Source organism: Misgurnus anguillicaudatus, chromosome 4 (genome assembly GCF_027580225.2).
Source record: "Misgurnus anguillicaudatus chromosome 4, ASM2758022v2, whole genome shotgun sequence".
Lineage (NCBI taxonomy): Eukaryota > Metazoa > Chordata > Actinopteri > Cypriniformes > Cobitidae > Misgurnus > Misgurnus anguillicaudatus.
Genome location: NC_073340.2, coordinates 4,595,027 through 4,607,332, shown reverse-complemented (window position 1 = coordinate 4,607,332; position 12,306 = coordinate 4,595,027).

Genomic DNA, 12,306 nt, shown 5'->3' with positions numbered 1-12,306 from the left:
TGCACAATACATCATTTCAGCCTTCGTAAACACAGATTTTGCAAACTCATATATTTATTCCTCATGATGTTTCATATAACAATCTTAATAGCCCAGTGCTACTGAAGTTATACTGAAGCTCTTGATGCAAAATTGGAAATTAAAGTTTGAGTAACAAAAAAGTCCCACTCCCACGGATTGTTTAAATGTTATAAATGACAAAAGAGGATGATGATTCAGTTCCTTAAAATATGTTCGAAGGCATGATAGCAAACCATGACAGCTTTTTTATTTTGGTTTGTCCAATCATAGGCTTATTTATAAAAAACAGTCACACAGTGATGAAACTGAGGTAAAACTGTCTTTTGATGTTCATGACGGTGGTCTCACTCTTCCCCCTCTTATGGCTGTGGTCACATGCAACAGCCAGAGCTGTAAATCCCCCCCCAAACTCCTCCTTCTTTGTTTATGCACAGCCTGACCGCGTCCACCGACAGTCAGTGATATTTTTCTGCTCAAAAACCCCGAGCCAGTGGAATGTGCTGATTCTCAGGGTTTTCGAAGCCATTCTCACATTGCAACCCCATATGAACTTCCCTGACCGATTCTTCCTTGCGCCATTCCTGCACTCCTTATTCTGACTATTTGGATATCCGAGTCTCCAGGGTAACACACAAAGACACAGATGTTTCTCGGTTAGCCAAAGCAATTTGTGAGGACAGACGGAGCGCAGACGACAACTATAGGTCCTTGACATGACTGTAGTCTGGGCTTTATTCGAGTGAAAACACTGTAAACACGAGATGACCCAAACCCAGCAGAAAGCTTAAGAATGTCATTTGCATAATGATCTTATGAAAATATTTAAGTCTCTACTTTCCAGAGTGAACAATTCCGGTGACGCTTAATAAAAAGTATCTTTAAACACTTTTAACAATCTGTAGTGCTGCCAAATTGACAAAGTTACAAAATACCAGAGAATTGTAAATGATAGCCTACAAGGAAATGTTTTCCTCATGGTTAAGTTACAGTGTATCTAAACCAACACTTGAGTGAATTATTTTAGTGGTTCTTGTTACATCATATGTCAATGATCACCACTCTTGAAAATATTAACCCATAGTTGGTATTGGAAAAAAACAACTGTTAAATAAACCCATGCTGGGTTATTTCAACCGATGGACAACAATAATCCAGAATACGTTTATTTTAGGGCTGTCAAAAGATTAATCGCGATTAATTGAATCCAAAAAAGTTTGTGTTTACATAACATGTGTGTTTACTGTGTGTAAATATTATGTATATATAAATACAGCTCTCCTGATTTCGCCAAGTGGTTGATGTCCTCAGGGCAACATTATGTTGACCCTGGGACAACATTTCAATCAACCAATCAGATTTCAGAAATAAGTTTACAGTTTGTTTTAAGTTTAAGCTTACAACCAGGATTTGCTGTTTTTAGACCATTGTTTTTCACTTATCATGTCCCTCTGATCTTAGGGTTTGGTTATGGTTAGGGTTGGGGTTTGGTGTGGGTTTAGGTTTTAATTAGAAAAATGTTGTCCTTGGGTCAACACAATATGTTGCCCTGAGGACATCTCTCACTTGGCAAAATCAGTTCGAGCATATAAATACACATACACCCATTCATGTATATATTTAAGAAATATTTGCATTTATATATTGTATATAGATATATATATAATTTAATAAATATAAATATTTTATAAATATAACAAATTTTTCTTAAACATATGCATGATTGTGTGTTTTAATACATAAATAATAATTATACACATGTACACACACATATTTTATGTAAACACAAACTTTTATTCTAGATGCGATTAATCGCGATTAATCTTTTGACAGCCCTAGTTTATTTATTACCCAACATTTGGGTTTCCTTTTATTTTTAACCCAGCAGTGCTTTCAAAAGGGACAGACGCAACCGATGGGTTAATATAATCCAGAAAATGTGTATATATTGGGTTAAAAATTACAACATAATGGAAATAGGTCAGATCTGCACCGGAGTTGCTTTCTGAATTTGGTAAAATATGGACATTGGGGCAGCATTTTGGGTTAAACAATCCAGGATAGGTTAATGGGTTGAAACAACCTACCTTTTTAAGATTGTAACCCAAAGTGAAGCGGTCCAAGATTTCAAATCCAATTATAATAACACACAAGTTTATCATACGAAATTACAAATTGAAGGGTCTAATAATTTTTAACATTGTTTCCCATATAGCAAAAAAAATGTATCTGGACAAAAATATATTTTAAATGTATGCTAAATACATTTTGTATAAAGCAATGCTCAATTGAATATATTTTGAATTTCTAAATATATTTAGTTTTAACCTTCATATATCAACAGATATTTAAAAATGTATTTCAAGGGGAAGCAAATACATTTGTTATTTTACATCCCATATGGCAAAGTTTTATTTTTTTGTAATATCTAAATATTTTTTAAATACAAGTACATTTTATAAAGTATATTTTTGAAGATATATTTAATTTTAAAGTTTTTTTAAACTTTGGTTCGTAACATAAGCAAAGTTTTTCTTACAATACCACGTGAATATATATTTCCATATGGGCTAAATATATATTTAATGCTTTACAATTTATTTACTTTGAAAATATTTTTGCTGAAATATATTTTGGAATATGTTTACAAAAAATATTTTCACCAATATATATTTTTTGCCATTTTTAATATAATATACAAAAATATATTTTAAAATAATAAATTGTGGTTTCTTTTTATTCTCTATATTCTGCTCATCCTATGTGCTGGACCCTTTAAACTATTTGGACAGAAGATATTGAATCATCCAGGACAGGTGCTCAGTCCATCTCAGTTCATTTTATGGCAATATTGTGATAACCCATCCAAACATTGTGATTATTTGGCAAGATATGCTGAGTAAACCATTTTGCATCATCTGGCATGAATTGCGTGTTAGGGCCGGGCTATGTTGCATGGCTTTTTGGGCTGTCATGTAAACGTGGCACCCTCCTCTGCCCCCTCCTCTCCTCCCACTCTCTCTACCCCTCCTCCTCTCCCCGTTTACTGGCAGCGCCAGACCGCCGGGGCCCTGGGGGCAAGATATGTGGCGGGGCCGCGCTCTGATGTCACTGGACTTGGAGAGATTATGCTGACTCCTGCTGGTGAGAGGAGGTGAGGTTCTGGCCCTCTACAGATGTGAACCTCAACAGCACTCTGAGGTCAGTCCCAAGGTTTGGGGTTTGACGGGAATGTTAGAAACAGCAAAGAAATTTGATCCCAGAACTGCTGTGTAAATGTGCATGTGAAGACTGTATTTGAAGACTAAAATGGATGTAAAAAGAAAAAGAGGAGGAGAGAAATATAAACATATCAATAAAATTATCTGTACTGTATGTTTCTGCCTCTATGATTTGGGAATTCAACCTTTATATTTAGCATTTTATTTTACATTTTTCAGTAGGTGTAATCCTTTATCTGGCAGAAAATGACATCAAAAACTACAAATAATCGTATGTATATGTTAATACTGAGTAAGTATAGACACAAACCTTGCTCACTAAAATACAACCAAGGAAAATTTTATTTTACCAATCCTGGCTTGCCCACATCAATAGGCTTTCCCATGGGAAATTTCCTACATTTGTTTTCAGAACTAACTTTCTCATCCCTTCTTGAAGCCAGTGGACCCAAATCCTAATAGTGTCAAAGCTCTTTAAACTAATTTTTGTGGTTATGTAAAACAATAGGCCTATTAAGAGCAACCATAAACAACTACATGGCTGAGAAAAAGTATCTCGATGTGTAAGTATGTGTGCATGTTATGCAACCACGTCTATTTCAATATGTCAGCAGCTTTATTTAAAAGAAGAAAGAAAAGCTTATGGAACATGAAAATAAACTTTAATGCTTAAAGAAATTAGTAATGATTTAGTCTATATCTCTTATAACATTATTGCATTATTGACATGCACAGACCACTCAGTGTTAGGATTTTATACAAAATTATAAGAGTGGAAGTGTTCAAGATTTCCTCCTTGTCTTCCATTGTTCAGCCAAACAGTCCCACATGACCTTTGAGCTTTTCAGGATGCAAACAGAGCTATTTTCAAAGAGCCACAGCAACAGATTTACACATTTGGCCAACTTTTAGTTGTCTTTGCATATTAAGAGGGTCCACGGGAAAGTATTTAACATTTAAAACATCATTTTTACGTTTAGAAGGTAAAAAATAACATATGTGCCCTCAGTGCCTATGAAATACAAACTGAGACACACATTTTGTCCTGGTTTAGTCTTAGCAGGAAGCAACACCACCCTGTGAAGTACAGTGCATTGGATGCATTTAATTTGGCTTAGTGAGGTTTTTTAAAGCACACACAACCACAAAGCTTGTGTAACCTTAAACCACAAAGACAGAAAGTTGGACCCCTGCAAGCTGGCTAAGCTTCCAAAGCGCTCTCTCTAATAAAAATGATGTATTCAAGTTCATTTTTTATTAATAAGTATTTATTTGCTGTTGAGAATAACCTCATAATTTGTGAATAATCGTATAATGAATGTTTCTGGTAGATTGATATCAGAGGCTTACATCAAATTTCTTAAATGTTTCATCACATTTATTAGTCATAGCATATCTTTGTTTTTGCTCACACAAGGGTCTAAACCCCTATAGCAGATTTATGATTTTTCATCTAGCACATTATCAATTTTTCAAGAAATCTTAAACTCAAGCCATAACCAGAATATCAGAAATGTTGGCTTGTTTCACTTGAGCCAATAAATGGCACCTAATATGCCAGGTTTTACAAGATGTAATATGAGTCTCAGGTGTGCCCACAATGAGTCTGCGAAGTTTCAGCTCAAAATCCCCAACAGATCATTTGTTACAGCATGTCCAGCATGGGAATTTGGGTGGGAGCAAAACGTGGTGTTTTTGTGTGTGTACCTTTAAATGCAGATGAGCTACAGCTCCTCACTCTCTTACCAACAAACAGTGAGCGCTTTCAGTTAAAATAGATCTGATTCCTGTGAATACAGTCTGAGTCTCACTATTGAGATATGTTGGACAGCATACAGTACAACTCACTGAAGGCAGAATCTATGGCAATCAAGGACTGTCAGTCAGTGGCTGTGGGCGGGGAGTTATCAGTGTGACATCACATTAACCTCTTACACTCTGAGGCTATTTTGGGGATTTCCGCTTGGATTTGGCCTACCCAATTTCAAAAGCTTCTTATACCCACAAGCAGAGGTGCACATACAAAAGTTTGGTATCATTTTACAGGAAACCCTTTGAAATTACATAAAACACTGTTGAAAGTGCCAAACATGGTTGTATGTGATGTCAGTCCTCTAATAAACACAAAAATAAATAAGCGCTTTTTGACGTTTTTTTTCTAAAGTCTGTATTTAAAAGTGTATAACTCTGGCCCTGAGTGTTAACGAAACCTGCAGACAGTTTTGTTTGATAATTGCCAGCTTACAGAGGAAAAAGGAATTTTTTCTCTATCATTATAAATGCAAAAGTTATTTTACTCCAACTGATGGGAGGAATAATACCCTTTTTGTATTTAATTTCTGCATAAAACATTTGAAGTGCTCCCATAACCACATACAGTGGAATAAATGCAATATCTTTATATCATTTTGCAGAAAACCCTTTAAAGTTACATAAAAAGCTGCTGTTTGTGACAAATAGTGTTATTTATGTTGTTTTTTATATGATAAAACACAAAAATGTATTTTTTATGTTGTAAATACTGTCTTTGATAGTGTATAACTCTGGTTCTGAGTACTCTAGCAGACTGCAGACAGTTCTGGTTGTTAGCAGCAGCAGACAGTAAACACCCAAAAAAAGAATGAACTCTTTAACATGTCGCATTCAAAAGTTATTCTCATTTTACTGAAGTGTGCGAAAATACATTTTTCATATAAATATAAATTTTTGTTTTGCACATATAATAAATAGCAAAGGATTATTCATGCACACAACCAAAAAAAATGCTGTGAATGGACTCATTTTTTAGAGTAGGACCTAAGAGAAAAGATGGTGTATCATTTGTGGCTATATGTGCTATCTGAGGCAGTTCATGCTCAAGTTTCACATATGTTTACAAAAGACATTTTTTACCTCATAATTCATTCGACGATTGTTGGATATGTGATGACAATAGAACAAAAATAACAATGTAGCCTTATTCCTCAGAGTGAGAGCTTTCATTTGATATAAGACTTGCCCATGTTTGTCATACTTGAAAAATATTAAATATGTGAATATTAAATCATATAAAATATTGTGGGGGGGTGATAGTGTAAATTAAGTGTAAATAACTTTCTTACAGTAAAACATATCTCAAAGTGATGCATATCTGCAGAAAGTAGAGAGTCTAAGCTTTCAAACAGTATATCATATGTGGTACTGGGTCCATGACAGACCATTAAAAATTAAAGGAATATTTTATATTAAGTCAAAATAAAATAATTCTGGACAGGGTCGAGAATCAAAACGACATGTCTATGAGGATTAAATTTTTTTTTTTTTTTATTCATTTTAGATTGGTTGTGTTCACGCACTGTTAACACACATTTATGTCTTAACACCTTGTAAAAGTGGATTTTGCATAATATGTGCCCTTTAAAGAACCACCATCCAATACCCTCGCAGCCATCCAAAACGCCCCAGCAACTGGATAGCAACCACTTTTAAGTTGGAAACATGCTGGAAAAGAGTATCTGCATTAAATTTGCACAGTTTACATAATTGAACCTTTAAATTTGATTGGATACACAGCCTATGACATCAACTCTTTTGGGAAAGAGTTCTCTAATGTGAATGAACAGTGAGGTGAATCAGTCCAGTCATGAGACAGATGTGCGCTTCTGGTCACATGCCAAAACAAGCAATTATTTTAGATGTGCTCCTCCCCTTCAATATTCATCATCTCAACCTACTGACACAAACCCACCCATCCACTGTTTTCAGATCTCATAGCATTCTGTATGTTCAGGTTGGAGTTTTCTGTAAAGAAGCAGTCCGTCTTCTCAACGGAGGTGACCTTTCGTTCTTTTTTAAACAGTCTAGGTACCATAAGTCTGCCCAGATACAGTGAACAGCACATGGAGTTTTGGCGTACAGAGCAGTTGTCTTAGCATTTAAGACCTGTTGAGCAAATGGCCATGTTACCAGAAGGGAATTAACCGAATAGAATACGATTGGTTTCAGGGCAGGAACATGACACCCGCCAACTTTTTTATCCCAAATTTTCTGGAAAGATATGAGCCATGCAATTGGAATTCTCGAGCTGTACCAGTCTTTAGAAGTCCTCTGAAAGATGGGGGGAAATCAAGCATACATTACTGCAAACTCTTGCAAAACATCCTCTGCCAGCCACACAGATGTGCCCATTACTGATGTAGCATGCCCATTGGCTAGTGTTTCAAGCACATGTCGAAGGTTTAGAAAGTATGGGTGGGAAGATCGTCATAATTTCCAAGGAGGAAACAGAATAGGTCTGTTACAGCAAACTGAGGAAGTTTTTAGCACAGTTGTCATTCATTTCTGATTTGATTCAGTTCATCATGCACATTTTATATTTAGGTATTTGGCAGACACTTTAATCCAAAGCCATTAAGGTTATCAGTATGCGATACATCCGGCTTATTGATGTCCTCATTATGACCCTGGGACAACCAATGAGATTTTAGAAATAAAATTACATATATATATATATATATATATATATATATATATATATATATTTAAGCAATATCGCTCGAGTAGGAGTGTGATATAGCTCTATATCATCACGGCTGTGATTAGGCCAGAGGCACGAGGCAATCACAGCCGTGATGATATAGAGCTATATCACACGACTCCGAGAGCGATATTGCTTTTATACAACAGTTCGATGGCACACGTTTGAAAAACGAAAACTAGAAAACAACAACGGAGTTATTTTAAAAGCCTCTTTGTTTGAGAACTACTTCTTCCGCCACGGATTTGAGGGCGGCCAGAATGACAGGTAAAACTTTCGGCTGCTTTGAAACTCATAACAACTCAATGGACGGAAAAGCCGTTACTTTATATTACCGTTTCTTGGTCACAAAGTGTAGTTTTAAGATTAGTTCAGTCGAGAATATATATGTATTATATTTAAATCTGCAGTCGATTAGTAAAGATAGCGCCTGTTTGAACGTTTGCTTAGTGAGATTCAGTACGTATGAGAACCAAAGCATGAGCGGACACTCGCCCCGCTGACCACCGCCCTCTCTGGGCTACATCTCTGACAGGGATTCCCTGGCTCTCATGTTGGCCTGATGATCAAAAATTAGATCAAATCAGCAGTATTTGGTGTCATGATGAAACTATTACTTGTTTTCTTATTCATATTTAGTGTCTTTTGTGTTGTTATTGTTTTGGCGCGAGGTAAAAGTTAATAAAACTATACTTATATAATGTTACTATTGGTTTACCATTTCATCTTAACTCGATACGAGCACTCGGTTATTATTAGACTTCGTTCTTGTCAGTACTATATAAAACTGTTTTTTATAAGTGTCAGAGAGATGTTTTTGCATGCTGCTTATAAATATACCAGTGGCGATATCTCATAACATGTTTTAATAGTCACGTCGCGATTAAATAAATGATCAATGTCCACATTTAAAAGCTGCGGTGCTTACCTGCAGTTCCACTGTGTTTTCGCGTTCTGACAAGAGATATAGCTCCAGAAGAAAAAGCGAGTGTTTATATTCCTCTTTCCAAGTGTTAATCGTCCACACGATGTGACAAGACATTTCTCCCATTAAAGGCGGAGTCCATGATGTTTGAAAGCCAATGTTGATATTTGAAATCACCTAAACAAACAAGCCCCTACCCCAATAGAATCTGGACCTTCTGTTAATAGACCCGCCCCACACATATGCAAACCGGCATTTGATTTGATTTGATTGGCTATAAGTGTGTTTTGGTAGTCGGCCCGTCTCCTTTTCCAACGCGTTTTTCAAACATCGTGGACTCCGCCTTTAACTGTAACGTAACATCCAAGAGCGCTGATCTTTAACGGAATAATAACTTCTGATTGGGGATTCACCGACTGATTTATGAGCTAGTAAACTAATGAGACACACGGAGAGTGTTTAAAAACAGCGCGTCTGTGTTTTTCCATTCAGAGATGAGCCTGTTTAGGACCTCCATTCACTAGGTGCAGAATGATACGAAAGGTGAAGCGGTTACTGTGCCGTTATCAGTAGAATATTGCACGCCTCTTAGCCAATCAGATTCGAGAACCAGAAAGAACTGTTGTATAAATATATATATATCTTGGCATGATGATGATGATTGATGGCAGGTGAGGGAGTGAAAAGGATTATGGGAAATGAAGTCCAAATGGATAATGAACAGGAAAACATGGAGGCAGGCAGGCAGGCAGACTGGGACTGTAACAAAAAACTTTTTTAGTTTCAATTTGAATTTGTTGTTTTAGTGTTTGGTTTTTATTTGTCTTTTGAATTGTCATGGTTTCATGTTCTCAGCAGTCAGTAATTCACAGCAAATGTTATGCTTGGCACAATAATCATTTTATTGCAAGTGAAACCATATTGAATGTAGTCTGGGTTTTGTTTCTGTTACCTTGTGTAATATGTCATGGTTTTTGTATGCTGGCATCAAATTATAAGCTATATATTTTACATTAAAAGTCTGTTTTCCTATCTTATGTATAGTTATTTGTTTGATTTTATTATTAGTTTTCCCTGCAGCTAAGAACTACACTAATGCTCTGAAGGCAAGAAGAGGGAAACATCAACATTTCCAACATAGAAACTGAAATTTGTCCAACACACTAAAATCTGACTGAACAGATTGAGTCTGCAAATACACCTCTTTAAAATGTCAGATTTCAGAAACAAAATGAATTACAGGGCTGTATTTGAATCGACTAATCGTGGATATTACACTTCATATGAAACATGAATCTGCCTTCAAGCAAGACTACAGTCTGCAAAGCTAATACAGGCATGAAAACATCACTCTCTACAGAGCTACTATGAGCGGGAAATAGAGGAACACATGGCTCCTTGTGAGGTTGCATCAATGGAGGCTTTTTCCCAGGCTTTCACTATAAATGCGTATATTCCCGGCGTGCTGAAGGCCCAAGAGTTTATGAATGTGTCATTCAGATCTAGCAAACTGTAGCACAGTATATCTCTTACTTTGTGGAGACATTACTTATCAATCTCACAATCTGAGGGACTTTTGTCTACAGCTGGGCTTTTTCTGTTGTATTGCCAGGAAGGCAGGTTTGAAGGAACCTCAACCAAACCACCTTGAGAAGAAACTTTGAAAAATTGCTTATGTTATGTAAGGGACCACAACATTGTAGGAGGATTATTCTTGCTCTTCATCCAGGAAACTTTTTAGTGCTATTTTAAAACTATTAACACAACAAGAAAAGCTTGAAATGCTTATAAATGGTGGTGAACGGGAAGAAAACGATGATAAATGCAAACAAACTCATCATGCATATTTAGGATAGCAAAATTCATAGTCTAATCCATATACTTAAAAAAAAAAAAAACATTTGTTCCACATCACAAAATGCATCACACTGGTTATGGTAATCACTTTGCATAATGTAAAGCCTATACAGTTTAGGGGAATATTAACACATTTCATATTTGATTTTAAGGAATTTGTTTATTTTGTTTTTTGGAATAAGCTTGTGGGTGTTTTTGGATTAAGGCAGGACTAGGCCTTTTAAAGGGATCGTTTACTCAAAAATGAAAAGTTGTCATTACTCACCCTTATGTTGTTCTATACATGAGTTTCTTTCTTTAGGTGAACATGAAAAAATATTTTAATATATGATGGTAACCACATAGTTGATGGCAACCACAGACTTCCATAGTAGGCTAATTCTCTCATAACAAAGTTATGCTTTTTTTACAAACCTACGAAAAACATTCCTGGTGTGCATCATGACACTGAACTATTTTAAGATATGTCAGTGCAAGTAGTTGTCAATTAAGTCAGCTCAAACTTAAAACTAGGCTTAAGCCTTGTCCAGGAAACGGTTAAAAAAGGAAAGTCTAGTTCTTGAAACAAAAACATTGTTATGAAAACTCTTTACTGATGGTTAACTTCTTAAGTAAAAGTAGGCTTTATATTTGATTGACCCGTTTAAGGAAAACAAGCAAACCTCCACTTCCTGTTCATAACCCTAGAGAAATTTCTTGGACTGGGCTTACAAGTTCTACCAACATCGTAAAAGAAGTCACACACTTAAAACGTTAATAAATAAACATGTGGTAGTATTCAGTGTTCAACTTGTTACAAACACGTTGCACAAGACTCTGGTATTATTATGGTATTATCTGGTATTATGTTATAATGGAAGCACATTAGATGTCCATGGAGACAAATAACATGTGGGCCTGCATATTTTCACAATGTGAAAAAATTGTAGCCTAATGCAGAAATCTGGGCAAACATGTTGATTCTAACCTGTTGTTTTGACATAATTTCACTTCACAAAAGCCAGAACAAAGGCAGAGACACGTTTTGTGCATTTCTGTGCAAATGCTGCCATCATGTGGCTCATTAAAGTCATTGTCTGGTTCATCTAACATTACATTAGTGGCACATTATAGGAGTTAATACGATAAAAGCATTATGTGCCCAATAAAACTGTTATAACACATCTATGCATTGTTCAGAACAATTGTGGTACATTATTTTAGATTTAAATGAACAAATATCATTAGTAGGGATGCGACGATAAGTGCCGATATACACTAATAATACCTGGCCAATAACTATTCAGAATCGGAACAGCCAATATTGTGCACAGCTATTTCATGTACTACGTACGGCTTTTGATCAGTAGAAAGTCCTTATCGATCTAAAATCACTGTTAATTTGAGTCATTTATAACATGCATTTGAAAAAGCAACACTCGTCAAACATAGTCATTATACATATTCTTTATTATCATGAAAATACCTGAAAAGGTTTGAAGATCAGTTTAAAGTGCATATCTCAGGTTACATTTTTTCAAGATAAATATATAACCTTGTATGAAAGTACCATATGAAATTAAATGCTAAAGTAGTAAAAAAAATAATTTAATTTAAAATTAAAATAAATTTAGTAAAAAAAAGGTGACATTTTCTAAGACCGTTCTCAAAATCCCTGTTTTTTTCAACAGCGGGTCATATTACATAATCAGAGGGATTCGTCTGACAGGCTCTACTTTGGCTCAGTGCTGCGGTTGGTATTCATTAAAAGCTGTCGCAAGTTGATGTGA